Source organism: Brachyistius frenatus, unplaced genomic scaffold, assembly GCF_029030835.1.
Source record: "Brachyistius frenatus isolate BFR_SWC_R1_liver_20210118 unplaced genomic scaffold, ASM2903083v1 Contig_402, whole genome shotgun sequence".
Taxonomy (NCBI): Eukaryota; Metazoa; Chordata; class Actinopteri; family Embiotocidae; genus Brachyistius; species Brachyistius frenatus.
This window is the reverse complement of record NW_027211001.1, coordinates 59,818-75,411: the sequence shown is the minus strand read 5'-3', so window position 1 is coordinate 75,411 and position 15,594 is coordinate 59,818. Positions and strand designations below refer to the sequence as shown.

At 44.2% G+C, this 15,594-nt stretch overlaps 1 protein-coding gene across 2 annotated transcripts in view; it reads left to right on the top strand.

Moving 5' to 3' along the window:
- Positions 1 to 12,214: 12,214 nt before the first annotated feature.
- Positions 12,215 to 15,594, top strand: part of tpst1 (tyrosylprotein sulfotransferase 1) — a 44,961-nt gene continuing 41,581 nt past the window's right edge. For both annotated transcript variants that reach the window (XM_069724939.1, XM_069724938.1), the window contains exon 1: positions 12,215 to 12,402. The gene's annotated coding sequence lies outside the window, so the exon portion shown is untranslated. The remainder of the gene's footprint in view (positions 12,403 to 15,594) is intronic.

Genomic DNA, 15,594 nt, shown 5'->3' with positions numbered 1-15,594 from the left:
TGAATACATCACTTTATGATTATGTGACATTTTACTGACACGACAAGAATAAAACAACAGACTAAACAATAAAGGAAATAATCTATGATATCCCATAATAATATTTTGTAAGAGTATCGTATGCAGAGAAGTGGTTGAAATGTATTAAGTACCTTACGAGTGTTATTTCAGTACAATGCTGGAGTAAAGTGTTACTGTGTGATCTTTAAAGATGACTTATCAACATCATATTTGGTGTAAACTATGCAGACAGAGAATAAATGTAAGAATTTAAAGTTTTAGACACGTCAGAGTTTTGAAGTTTCACGCCGATGTGACCAACAACGAGACAGGCTGTGTTTTATTCCCATTTAAGACACGACTGCTCGAAAGTGAACAAAACATTTCAATGTTCTCTGTCAGGTTTGGTAGCGTTTGCGTGTACAGAGGCTGAACTGAACCTTCAGGAACAGACATGATATTTATTTTAATCTTTTAACCTCCTGTTTAAAAAGAAAACTGAAAACTTTAAGCACATTTTTCAGATTGTTGAACTCTGTCTTTCAATAATACGTCCATTTAACATGAGCCCAGTGACAGCTCTTCTTCTGGTGTAATATTCATACATGCTGGAAATCACACCAGATGAATGTGTCGTGTCAGAATTCAGTCCTTTCAGCTGAATGAGATGCAGACTGAATCTCTTTGTCTTCCTCCGTCGCCCCTTGGAAGGCGAACAGCTTGGCAACATGGGCGACTCTCGCCTTTGTTTTGTATGCATGCCACTTCAACTTGTTAGACTTTGAATAGTTGGGTATCTAGGCCAAGAGCTCCTTCTCTAATTTTCTGGCTTCCTTTGCTGGCAGGGGTTGAAAAGCTGCGGAGTAATCGGCACAGATGCAGCGCTACTAATTGGGAAGCGGCCGGAGGGAGCAGCTTGTTTTTGGGCCGGAGAGCCTCGGGGGGAGCCCCCAATGAAGGTTCAGACACGCTGCTTCGGTCAGACGGCTGCATCTCTTCACGGCCTCCCCTCATGTGTTCACATCGCCTCCCGTTGATTCAGGTCAGATACATTCTCAGGACTTTGTCCTTTTCTACCTACCAAAAAAAATAAAAAATAAAATTCCCCTCGGGGATTAATAAAGTAAATACCTACCTACCTACCTTTTCTATGCATCAGAAAATAAGAGAGAACAATTCAAAGGCAGCAAAATATCTGAGTGAGTCAGGAACTTTCACAGTTGAGGGAGAAGTGAAACCATCGCAGGAACATGGCATCTGTTGGGCATTATGGGAAATAGACAGAAGTTTTACACACATCAAACTTTATTTCATGGGAGGAAGTCTGAACAACGTTTCTTCACTCATTCATCCTCTGAATTGAAACTGGTTTGATTTAGTGATAAAACATCTGTGTATTCACAGCCATGTTCATATTAAACTATTCAGCTCTCTCACGGATCAACTGAACATCTGGGGGTGGATGGTGGGGTGGATGGTGGGTGTATGAAGCACTTGGATCCATCACAGATAAACATAGTTAATGTAAACAAACCTTCTAGCTTTAACAGTGTTGAATGGAGGTGAGTAGTGATATTTAGCACCAGCTGCTAATGATAGTAACGTCTGCAACATGATGCTTCTTCAGCACATTGGTGTCTCTATGGACGTTTTGTTGTTCATGAAGGCGTTATAAGTTAGAGGCGCCAGATCCCTCCAATATGGGTCTATTTCAATTCAGTCAATAGAAAAGCAGTACTGAGATCTGCAGCTCTGGTTCAGTTGGGTCTGTGCAGCTTGCATGTGAGAGCAAGGATACCACTGACACAGAGGAGGGAGGGGATCAAAGGCTTTGGCCATGCTGGAGTCTCTCCTACTGTTAAACCCCATCTTGTTTTTCTTCTGTGGAATTTGTAGTAATCCATCCAGGAAACGTTCAGCGGAGACATTTCCCTCCAGTTTCTGGTTTCTAATGCTTTCGTGTCTTCCAGCTTCCTTTTAGTTTTTTTCCCAAATATTTTCCGAATCTCTTGTCGGTCAAATTCATTCAACTTTTAAAGTGACAACTACTTATTACTCATGCTATGGATTTAAAACTTTTTACGCATAAGTGTGATGAAGTGGACAAAAGTCAAGTTAAGCTGTAATAATACGAACAACCAAAACAAGTGTGCATAGACAACATATGAAACGTTTTAACCACTGACTGTGTATCAAAGAGTTCGTAGCCTCCAGGTCTGTAAAATGGTTCAGATACGGAAGTGTTCAGCTGCAATACCAGCGAGTGCCACTAGAGGTCGGCTCCAAAAAGCCTCCGGCTCCATAGACTCCCATTCAACTTCTCTCATCAAATCCAAAGTGAATAAAATGTGTCCATCAGTTCTCTCGGTGTTGTTAGCTAAAGTCACTCCTTCTTATTAGTTTTCTGGAGGTCCATCTGAAAATAATCCCTCATTCATTAGAAAAGAAGATTCAAGAAGACCTGTTTTGGGGGGGCGTGTCTGTTTGATTGACAGGCCTGCGGTGCAGTCAGGTTACAGCTATCGGTGGGCGGGACGTAGTATCGTCAGGTTTCCGATCAGATCGGTCAGATCCACCTCTGGCTCCTCCCCCAGCTCATCCAAATATGGTCACTTCCTGCTCCAAACCACTCCGAACAAGCAAAGATGGTGACGGACAGAATCTGAACTGGAGGATTCATAACGTTCACAAACCAACGATGACATCACTGATGGTTGATGACATCATTGATGGTTGAGGTTTGGTTTTAACAGGAAAAACATGAGAAATCCTTTGATCCTGTAGAAGATCAGCGATGTCAAATACAGTATTAGTAGTAACTCTGTTGCCACATGATCACGTCTGTACTTTCACTCAGCTCATCAGTACGTCTCTATGATGCTGATATCATAATGTTAACATCATGTGTGGTTAAGCTGTTGGAATCGCTCATACTTGCAAGTAAAAATAGAGATTTTATTTGCTCAGCTCACGTAACATTAATATGTACCGTTAGATGGAGATGAAAATGTGGAAAACTGTTACTTGATGTCTGAAAGCAGAATAAAACCTGTCGTACACCACCAGACTCCACACATCTCTTTAATCTGCCTTTTCTATTACTGCTGCTGTCTGGAAAGCTGTTTACAGGACGTTTGATTTCAGCCGTCCTTTGAAGCACAAAATGACAGACAAGAATATTTACAAGGATGAAAGGCACCGTTCTAAAAATGTTCATGTAGTTCATTTGATCTTATTTTTATCAGTGCAAATACTGGTTTAATGCAAATGTGTCTGCTCCAGCTTTCTGTGGTTTTCAAGTGAGACAAAAGAAGTTATTTGAATCCGGTACGAATTTTTCCCCAGCGTCAGAGTTTATCTGTAGAACATTGACAGCGGATGTTTCTGTCACTGCAGATGTTTATCGCTCCCACAACGTTCACTCTGTAAGTGTGACTTTTCTCTAGTGGCCACCATCAGATGCAGATTTGTGCTTATTTCATTGTAAACCTGTAGTGCAGGACGGTTACAAGTCATTTCAATGGTGTTGTGACTGTTTATCCTCCGTCTTACAGCTGTAGAGATCATGGTGCAGCATGTGATATTTAAATTACTCCTACTGGTAGAAGGGCGAGACACAGGTCCGGCCCTGCAGGGGCACAACCTGCAGACAGGTTTGCATGATAAAAATTGCAATTCTGCAATTGTTTGGATGCTAAATTCATAAATAAACAATGTAAATATTATACCTGCTAAACATCAGCATGTAATCATTGCTACTGTGAAAATGTCACTCTTGTGAATACAGTATATATAGTATGTACCGTATATTACAATGGATTCAGAGTGATTCACTTTTATTGTGTTGTAGATTGAACTTCATTTTTTACATTTTTTCAAAATTATTGCAAATCAAAACCTGAAATCCTTTTTTTTGGAAAAGTATTCAGACCCCAAACTCTGGTCAGGCTCACCTGTACGTTTTAGTTATCTTTGAATGTGTCTGACACATGATTGAAACTGAAAGGACTTGCAGGGCTTTGATTCCCAGAACAGAGGCCTCAGTGTTGTGAAAGAAAAATAAGCTTTTGATCCTCTGGACTCTTCTTAGAGCGATTAGGGCCTTCCTCAGGGAGGAGACCGAGAACCCGATGGTCCCTCTTCCAGAACCTCTGAGGTCCTCAGGGATGGAGAACCTGCTGGGAGGACAACATCTCAGCAGCACCCTATCAGTCAGAGCTCTGTGGTGGAGCTGATACGTTGTAGATGGAAGTAAAAAGCATGACCGACATTTAAAAGACTGAGAGCGATGAGGAAAAAGATGAGACAGGACATGAACCCGACGGACAGAACTCCAACTCTGCTCATCCGTGGTAGCATCATGCTAATGCTGGTCAGAGCAGAAGGAAACAAACACAGAGAGGTCCTCGAAGAAAAACCTGCTCCAGAGACCGAAACAACGGACAGTGAACCAAGACAACAGGAGCGACTTCAGAACAAGTCTCTGACTGTGGCCTTGTTGAAGCCCCGCAAACATCAGATGACATGGAACAGATGCCTGTTTAATGGTCAGTCAGGACCGTGAACTCATTTGTTAAAGTCCAACACTGTGTTATCAGAAATGAGAGAAGGCGCCTGAAGCACCGATATCGGCACTGCAGGACTTCAGTCAGTGTGAAACGGATTATACTCACAATAATGATAGTGGAGAAATGCTGAAGATGCATTACACTGATTGGACCGCCTTTGAAGTCTGGATCAGAACTTCATCCAGTTACTTCCCACCTTCAGGTCCCAGTTATAGCCAACCTGTCTCAGACACGGTGGGTGTCGGTGACGGGAATGAGGAGGAGGTTGGTGGCTGCTTCCTGGATACAGACTGGGACCAGAGTTTACACAATACTACTGACAGATTACAGGCTGCATTCAGTTCTGTGGTGACACTGTAGTGCCAAAAGAAAAGACAGTTACAAGTATAAAATATTCCAGAACAACAATACATCAAATATCGCATCAGATAAAAAAAGCCGTCTGGAACAATAAGAGTGAGAGTAGGACAACATGAACTAAAGGAGAGAAAAGACTTTTCAATGAACCCTAAAAGCAATTTGTAGACTCCATGCAAGAAATGACCAACTTCTGATGAGAAGAAAACACATGAACATGAAGGAAAAAGCAAACAAACTCTGAAAGGAGCGATATAGATATAGATATATAGAAACTCTGACCAGGATGTTTAAAAAGCTGTACAGTCACTGAGGAGTGGGTATGATGAGTTGACCCTAGACTGCAGCCCTTTGTTGCAGCTCTCAGTTCATATATGTTTCATTGTTCCTGTTAGAAAAAATATGCCCACAGAAAAACAGTCCGATGGTGATGAAATCTGAATCCTACGAAGTGAAGAACGACATCTCTTCGGCCCTGTTGTCTTGTAAAGATGGTGACGGCAGTGATGATGCTCCTTAAAAATGTGCATGTCACAGAAACTTTGTCTGTCATGGTTCTGGTCAGTTTGTCTTCTTATCATTCGTCATGTCAACCCAGCAGAGGTCTCCAGGTCTTTCTTCTTCTTCTTCTTCTTCTTCTTCTTCTTCTTCTTCTCCTTCTTCTCCTTCTCCTTCTCCTTCTCCTTCTCCTTCTTCTTCTTCTCCTTCTTCTCCTCCTTCTTCTCCTTCTTCTCCTTCTCCTTCTTCTCCTTCTCCTTCTTCTCCTTCTCCTTCTCCTTCTCCTTCTCCTTCTCCTTCTTCTCCTTCTTCTTCTCCTTCTCCTTCTTCTTCTCTTTCTTCTTCTCCTTCTTCTTCTCCTTCTTCTTTTTCTTCGTTAGCGCCACCAACTGTCTGTGCTGCTCAGTCGATGTGACGCATCTCCCGCTGCAAAGGATTGTGGGTCAGAACATCCAGAGTATCATGCTGACCTGCAGAATATGACCAGATGTAGTAGAACATCCTGGTACTTTTGGCGTCCTACCTTTAACATACTATGTAATTGGACATATGCAGAGGTGTGAAGACTCTGTGAAGCGACTGTCTGTCCATCTGCATGCTGCGGTTTTCTGAGGAGAACTGAAAGCAGCTGGTGGTTAATATCTGTAGCAACGTGTATTATTGTGTCTGTCAGCAAGACTTTTACTGTCTGCAACAACCGTCTGAAACAACAGCAACAGTCCCTGATGCTCCATCGTCTGCTCTCATCTTCAGGAATGTGTGAATAGCCTGATGGAAGCGTACAATCCTTCTACACAGTTTATGACATAAAAATACTTTTATAAGTAATCGACATGAAAGGAATGAATAAAAATGTGAGTTATTACATCCGATCTGTCCCAGATAGAAAGAACAAAAGACTTTTATCATCTCAATGTCCTTCTCTGGCCGGACAGAACCCTGAAAGGATCCGTCCTTATCACAAGATAACATTATTCTTTATTTAATCTTGATGATATTTGGGTCTAAAAGGAATAATATGGTGAAATTGTTGAAGAATTATTGAAGTACACTTGCATTTCTGATGTCTGATTTCTGTCTCTCCTGTGTGAGCATGCTGTCATTGTGCGTAGCTACTCACGCAGTGATTCTTGATTCCAGGCTGCAGACATAAAATGAACTTGATTCGTCGAGCTGTTGCAGAAACGAATCATGCTGTGAAGCGAGATCATTTGAACAGAGTGTTTGAGGAGAAACTCTGTGGCTGCAGTGAAGTCTGTTTGTTTTTACGTAGATCCTGAGAGTTACATTTGGACATGTGCAGTGTTGCGTGCTCTTTGTTGGGACGTCTCTGCCAAGAGACATTTGTGCTGTAAAACAACAAACACGGACACAGACAGACTCGGGGTGAAGCCGGGAAATCGTTCTGTCAATCGTGAATACATTCTTTGTAGAAAACAGCCCGATCCTCCTCAGAGGTGAATGAATGACTGACTGCACACCATCCAGACCGCTCGTCACAAAGTTCACAGACATGCAGATCATTTCAGAGCTGAACATTTCTCCGAGTTCCTCCTGAATTCTGGAAAATAACACACTTGTACTGTGAAGCTGGTTTTGATCAGTCAGCCTTTAAAATACAAAAATGAGAAGATGATTGTTGCGAAACAGGCAGCTGGAAATAAAAGTCAGACATGTTTGAAGTCCTATTCTGTTGTCCAAACTAGAGATGGGGACAAGAACTATATTCATTTCATGGCGAGAATATTTTACTTTAGTAAAAATAGAAATATCGTAATCATAAGATTACCGTGTTAAAACAAAAAAAATCCTGCTTTCAAAACCTTACTTCAATAAAGTATGCTGGTATGAGCAAAACTCTACTTACAATATAAAACTAAAGGTAATGATGTTGTATTCATATATCCTGCTGCATTGCATGTTGGGACAGGACACCGTTTTGTGAGGAGGGCGCTGTGATTGTACTGTCAGAGTCCTTTGGCAACAAATGTAAACGGTTAAAAGGGTTGAAGCTGACGGAGAAGAGAGCAGAGAGAGAAAAAGGAGTCTGCTGGAGATACAGAATGAACAACACAGATCCATCACAGACCTCCTGCACTCACACACCGGCACACTAAATGATCTCATCATTGGACTGCAAACACTCAGTTTGAAAGTCACAAATCCCTAGAAGCTCATGAAAGGTTTGCAGCTAATGTACAAAATCTGCTCATTCACAGGCAGATATTTATGATTTGGTAGAAATGGAAGTGATTTTATAGATTAGTGTGAATAAACTGAAGATCCTGCAGGTTTATTTTCCTAAATCATGACAGCTTCCAGCTCACAGACAGAAAGGGAGCCGGAGCCTCTGAACATGCTGCATTATCCAGAACTCAACACGGTGTGATGTCAACTTCACATTATTGATACAATAATATGCATTTTATTCACTTTATATATCTTCATCTGAAGTAATGCATCTATTCTCCTCTGAAATGTAATGAGTTTATAAAGCAGCATCAGACAAAAGTACAAGTACCTCAGAATTGTTCAATACTCGTGAAAGTTTACTTTCTTATTTTGCACTATATTGTTTATTTAATCCTCTTCTCGCTGTCCTGTACTACAAAATACAAACTCTAGTTTCTGTAGTTTCTATGAGTAATTGGTGACCTCAACACCTCGACCTCCGCTCCTCCCCCCTGAGGAGATTGGCATTGTTGGACGCCACACATTTCCTCCCATTTCATCATGACTCCCATCCGGTCTCACACTCGTCAGGCCCCCCAGTAACAGTGTGTCCAGGGAGTGCACTGTGCCAGCAGCTGTTTCTGCCCTCGTCTCCCTCTGCAGCCCGTCGGTGGATGATGACCTTGACGGTGGAGAATCTCAGATCAAGATGAAGAAATAATCATACACGGTGCCTCGTTACTGCACAGCTGTAAATGAGTCTCGTGGGGAAATATGAGTGTTGGTCAAACCACATCGTATCAAACCTCTTGCTGTTGTTGCAATTAACACCGTATGACACTGGTTGTCTTATTTAGTGTCCGAAAGGTGTCAACTGTCCATCGACTGTCCATATGTTTGGCTGGGAGGTTGGATGGATCAATACACTGATTAAATATTTAAATAACTATCAGATATCCGGTCATCTGATATGAAGAAAGTTACTATCTGACCACAGATTCACAGACAAGAGATGATGCAGTTACATTCTTTGTTTCTTCACGTTTTATTCACCTTTTTATAATTTTGAACATTTTAAAGAACTTTGGTGTAAATTCAAAGACCTGAAATAAAAGTGTCTCGTGACAGAGTACATTTCCTTTGGGTATAAAATATAAAACAAATCAAATTCACAATGCTGAATATCTGCAACTTTATTTCAAAATCAGCCTCTAAACATCTCATATAGTTGCGAGCCGTATTGTTTGCTCTCAGTTTTCTCTGCTCGTATCGGTTAACGTGCACTTTTGAACCCTGCTGGAGATGCTGAGTGCTGGTCTCTGCTGATTGTTCACTGTGACTGAAACCAGAGCGTCCTCAATAATGGCATCATTGATCACTGGCCATCTTTTCTCTGTCGCTGCCTTCAAAGCTTTCACTGCCATGAGAAATATTTCCGAAACAGAAAAGCAATCTGTGTCTGTGAGGCTTGATGTGCCCTTCCGATTACCCTCTGAGGCCTGATGTGCTTTCAGTCCCGCTGCCGCGCTCCGTCTCCGACCTTCAGGCAAAGATAACTGCGTTTGCTCACTGAGGGATTTCCGTCTCCTTTATGGGATACAGCCTGCCAACGTGAATGAAAAGAGACATCAGCTCATGTAATGTACAGGCACCATTCCTACACCAGGATGAAAACATTACTCTTATTCTGTCTCTGCCTCACCTGGATTTCCAGATGAATAATTATCCTCATTGAATGCAGAGAAAAGGCAAATGAAACACTGAAAAACCAGGAAGCTGCCCCGTGGCCCTTTAAGCCGTTGTTTTGCACCTCTAAAGCACAGTATCAGTTTAGAATACTAATTTTACTTTCCAGTATGTTACACAGTTTGCAGTATGATTCACACACAGGAATTTGACCTCTGCATTGACACACACACACACACACACACACACACACACACACACACACACACACACACACACACACACACACACACACACACACACACACACTCTGAGCAGTGGGGGAGGGGGGAGGGGGAGAGGGGGCGAGGGCCTTGCACAAGGACACGTCAGTCATGGATGTTTTTCTCTTGGTAGTTCGAGGAATAAAACCAGAAACCCTTTGGTTTCAAACCCTCCCTTAAAACTGGATCCTGTTCAAGACAGACTTAAATCTGTCAGGAGTCCTGTTTTCCTCTGTTTTGCCCCCCGATCTCCTCTCCTCCTGTGTCCCCTCAGTCCCCTGTCTGCTTGTTCTGTGTCCTCCTCTCCTCTCCTCTCCTCTCCTCTCCTCTCCTCTCCTCTCCTCTCCTCTCCTCTCCTCTCCTCTCCTCTCCTCTCCTCCTGTGTCCCCTCAGTCCCCTGTCTGCTTGTTCTGTGTCCTCCTCTCCTCTCCTCTCCTCTCCTCTCCTCCTGTGTCCCCTCAGTCCCCTGTCTGCTTGTTCTGTGTCCTCCTCTCCTCTCCTCTCCTCTCCTCTCCTCTCCTCTCCTCTCCTCTCCTCTCCTCTCCTCTCCTCTCCTCTCCTCTCCTCTCCTCTCGTGTCCCCCCAGTCCCCTGTCTGCTTGTTCTGTGTCCTCCTCTCCTCTCCTCTCCTCTCCTCTCCTCTCCTCTCCTCTCCTCTCCTCTCCTCTCCTCTCCTCTCCTCTCCTCTCCTCTCCTCTCCTCTCCTCTCCTCTCCTCCTGTGTCCCCTCAGTCCCCTGTCTGCTTGTTCTGTGTCCTCCTCTCCTCTCCTCCTGTGTCTCCTCAGTCCCCTGTCTGCTTGTTCTGTGTCCTCCTCTTCTCACCTCCCGTGGCCACGCCCCTCACCGGTCCCAGCAGCTGCAGCCACTCACCCTGGATCACCTCCTGCAGGTGTGCTGCATCTCCCTGATCACCTCCCCGGACTATATGTACCCTGCCCCTGCACTCTTCTGGTTGTCGGTTCATTTGTTAGTCACCCGTTTGTCCTCCGTTCACGTTTCGCCGGCTCCTGTTCCTCCTGCGGAGCTCCCTGTCGGAGTCACCAGTCGGTGGAGTTGCCCTCCCGACTCGGAGGATTATTGACTCCGTTTCTTCCAGCGGTCCTGTCCGCTGGTCTGCTGGCTGCCCTGCCAGCCGTGTCTCCCCGGATCTGTCAGTTTAGTTGCCCTCCCGACTGGGAAGCAGATTGACGTTGTAGGTACCGCCTTGTGTTTGTTTGTTTGTTTGTTTTAGTTTATTGGAATAAAGACTGTATTTTGGAACCGATACCTAAGTCTGTGAGCCTGCATTTGGGTCCTGGTAAACACCACCTCATAACAGAATCCTGTACTTATACTTAAGTCACTATTTTGAGTGCATAAGTCCGTTCACACTGTCAAGTATAGAAACTTGCTGTACTCTGATGGTGTCCTCAAAACTGGCATGAAACTGAGGACACTCGGGACACTTTTCACCCTCAGCAGTTGCCGTCATGATAACGCAGCTAAAAGAAAGACCACCAAGCTGTTTTCTAACTGCAGCCGCCGAGGAAGCTGCAGGTGTCGCTGAACGCAGCACTTTGTCTGTGTTTATTGTTCACTAAGCACCACTGTTCTGCTGTTGGATAGAAGGGATCAGTAGGTTTATTATTGTGTGCATAAAAACACGCTCATTTTCAAGTAAAATAATGACATCGAATGATGCATTCAAATGTTACGGTCTTTTTACACGTTTTATTTACATATTTACTAAAATAGCCACACAGCAAAAATTGGACCAAGTTAGCAACCATACTTTATGTACTCTACAAACTGCACCATGGGGGGCTCAATTAGCTGCTTTAGGTCCAATTTAGCTGTAGTTCAACCAAACCTGCAGCCTACCTGTGTTTTAAACCCCTTCCGGTTCGGTGTTGTGCTGGGCCCGACCTAAACTGAGGCTCAGCTCACGAGGTGCTGAGCGGCAGAGTAACAGTTCACATGAACTCTGGCTGTGGAGCTGAGATGTGGAGCAACACCTGAGGCCGACCACAGACATACAAAACTCACATGACTCCATTTTCATCATGTCTGACTTCAGCCTGCATTTTCTTTTTACTTTCAGTTTGAATACATACGTGTCAGTTTTATTCAGCAAATTGTTCCACCAACAATAACATCATCATGCATTTCTCACTTAAAAAAAAAACCAAAAAACTAGATAGATAGTTATAGTTAATAAATAAATAGATATAGATAGATAGATAATGGATGGATGGATCGATCTATCTATTGATTAATAGATAGATCGATAATAGATAGATAGAAATACTTCATTGATCCCATGAGGGGACATTTTTCCGTTACAGCAGCATAGAAAGATACAAGGCAAAAGCAACAAAAATTACAGAATAAAAATAGAGGTAGTTAAAGTACAAAATATAAAAAAAAATTAAAAAATGCAGTATATACAAATCAAATAGAATAAAGTTAAATTAAATTAAACAACAGCGCTCTGATACTACGGGAGGTATTTAATCACTGACTTCTTGCTCAGTCTGGACACCAAGTCCATATTGTACTGTGCTTTTAAATCTGCTGTTGTACCGCCCTACACCATATGGACCAATCAGGAGCTCTGACACGCAACCCTCTCTGAATTCTGGACCAATCAGAGCTCTTCTTTCGGCTCCGTTGCAGCAAGGCTGTTCGGTATCTCGCCTCCAGTCGACCAGCGGCGCAACAAGCCTGTCAACCGTGCGACTCACACGGTCTGTGTACACTGAAAATGCCCGGAAAGTGAGTCCAGAGGACGGCAGGGACTGGCCAGACATTGGACCTGGATTCGGTGGAGGTTTTGTGACCGACTAGCCCGGGTCTCCCGCGCCGTCTCCGCAGCATTAGGTATGTTTTTGGCGCCGTGGTGTTGTAATGTCCCCTCCTCTCCTCCCCTCCGCTCCGGAGCTGCGACCATTAAACTCAGTTTTGTCAGCGGCCGTTTGAATAATCGTAATACGTCGTTTTCTTGGCGTCAGCATAAGTGTTCCTCCTAAATTGTGGTTACATAATCGGAGGGTGTTTGGTAGTTCGCTGTAACGGCTGCAGAACCGACCCCGGCTGGTTGAACCACTCATTCAGCCCAATAAACACGTCGCGGGCTGCGTTGACGGACATATGTCCGGAACGTGCCGCGCTCGCGCACCGAACTGCATCACAAGTCTGCCTTGATGAGGGTACACACCTGGAGGGCACACACCTGGAGGGCACACACCAGGAGGGTACACACCTGGAGGGCACACACCAGGAGGGCACACACCTGGAGGGCACACACCAGGAGGGTACACACCTGGAGGGCACACACCTGGAGGGCACACACCAGGAGGGCACACACCTGGAGGGCACACACCAGGAGGGTACACACCTGGAGGGCACACACCAGGAGGGTACACACCTGGAGGGCACACACCAGGAGGGCACACACCTGGAGGGCACACACCTGGAGGGCACACACCTGGAGGGCACACACCAGGAGGGCACACACCTGGAGGGCACACACCAGGAGGGCACACACCTTGAAGCGCACCGGGGACATTTTCGAGGCAACCTCTTCCCTCGACACACGGCCGGGTCACCCGGCTGCACGGATCTCAGCAGAACCGTCTGCGAACACGTCCTCGGTGCTGGACTCACTGGCCCTGTCTGTTCAATGCAGACAGCTCGCTGCTGCTGGCGAGAACTGTGAAATATAAAGTTGACATTTGATGGGCATCTGTAGCCTCAGTGGTCCAGACAGGGATGCCGAATTAACCCGGCGACCAGAACATTAACGAAACCCGTCGTAGACTTTGAGTGAACTGTGCTCCTTGTCTGATAAACGAGGCACCATTTAATTGCAGTATTTTTAATAGAGTTTGGCTTTGAGGTTAAGTACAACTGCGGCTAATGGGATGTGTTGGGGTTACATATGTAAGTGTTTTGGCCTGTGAGTGCAGCCAGGGTTGGAAAAGATGATCCTGCCTGAGGTAATCATGTTGGTCATGTAAAGTATTAACATGTGGATGTTTTGGTGACATGATTTCATTGCACATACAGAAACATATTTTCTTTGCCGAGTGCATTTCATCCACAATGAAGTCCAAAAACTGGATAAAGACACTTTGCTTTTCCATCATGTTCAGAGAGGAGTGTTTTTATTTGCTGCTGCTGCTACGTCCCAGTACATGGAAAAAAAATAAGTGGCAGTACTCTTCTTCACATGTGGTTGGGGGCTCACAGTATACATTTATTTTCTCAAGTCTCAAAATCTCGTGTGTGACTGAACCGTGTATGCTGGAGGGCTTTTAATTTGAAATGGATACAGGAAATCACGGCATTCCTGGCCGACCGACGGTGACTGCAGCTGTTCTCTTATGAACTGGGCCAGAAGTCAAGTCCAAAACCAGTCATAAGGAACACCAGATAATTAACTTGTGCTGTTGGATGGAGGAGACATTTTATTTTACTAGATGTTTTTAGGGGGACTAACAACGCTGTTGCTAATCAATGTAGTAATAATGACAATGTTCTGTTTACTACCTCAAGAGTTTGTCCATTTCGTTGCTACTGTTGTTATTTCCTCCTTTGTACTGTCGTGTACAGACAAAGAGCTGTTTGCTGTGTTTTAGTTGTTAAAAAAAACAACTTTCATCCTGATAATAAATACAGTCTAGGGTCTCTGGCGGGCCTTCGGAGTGGGAACGTGTGGGAGTGGGAACGTGTGGGAGTGGGAACGTGTGGGAACGTGTGGGAGTGGGAATGTGTGGGAGTGGGAACGTGTGGGAACGTGTGGAAGTGGGAATGTGTGGGAACGTGTCGGTTCACATTAGCCTTTAGGTAATGTTTCAGCAGGCAGGTGAGCATCACGTGGTGCCTCCTGGGTAATGCAGTTTATTTAGGAACTATTATGTAGGTACTGCATACTGGTGAGCACCGATTTCAAGCACTGGGTTCACAAAAATATAGAAACACTTGACTATAGTGATGTTATGGTTTCTCATTGATTCTCATAAACATTGCATACATTTTTCTATTAACAGTTTACATGCAAATTCATTTGTTTTGAATAGACAATAAATAGTGCCAAGATGCTGAATGTTACGTGAACTATAATAAATGCAAATGCAGATTCCACTGGTCTGATTGTACAAAAAAAAAGGTAAACTTCTTTACTCAGATTTCTGCATCTGGTGTGTTCTTTGACAGTTTTAATGAAACAAAATCACAAATATATCGCCTTGCTTACAGTATTGCATTATGATGAACATTGCTTGTATCGTGGTACATATTATATCACCAATTTCCTGACAGTTAACAGCCTAACTATTGCCATTGATGACTTTTATATTCCCCTTAGTTGTTTATTTTTTTTGCAGATGTAGGACTAGCTCTGAAATGGACTTAAAACAAATAGATAATAACCTTCAAACCAACAAAGGTGAATGTTTCCAGCAGTCCAAGACGGCTGAAAGAAGAGTCTGCAGTGGCCATTCAGGGGCACAGTGTGCCAGTCTCAGTAGCCAGGAGCACATCTGCTGTGAGCAGGTGGTCCCGGGGGGGGGGGGGGGGGTACTAAAGACTAGAGTCCAGTTGAATTCAGAGTATTTGTTCTCGGCCTCCACAGCTGCAGAGCTGGATCAGTTGGGCTCCAGCTCACTTAGACTCTCATTTCCGTGTCTGAACAGAACACCCACCGCCGCATCACAATTATTACATTCAGCCCAGCAGCTGTGTGACCGCCGAGCCCGGCCGGGGTTTCACACTGCAGAGCGGGGTCTATATTTATGAGGTTCCTCCAAAGGGTGCTCGCTGCTCAAGGACTCGGTGACGTGGGGGTCCACATTCATCAACCCTCCCAGAATAGTAATGCTGATAGCCGGAGACATCAGCACATCTGCTGCACCTCTCAGTGTGAAACTCTCCACTGATGGATCACACTGGGAGGACGCAGCCTGTCTGCAGCTCACAAAGTCCACTGCTCACACATCAGGATTTTTTCTTTTTACCTCTTTATTGCCTTTTTTAATGTTTAGTCATGTGTTCTAAAATACTAAAGACATT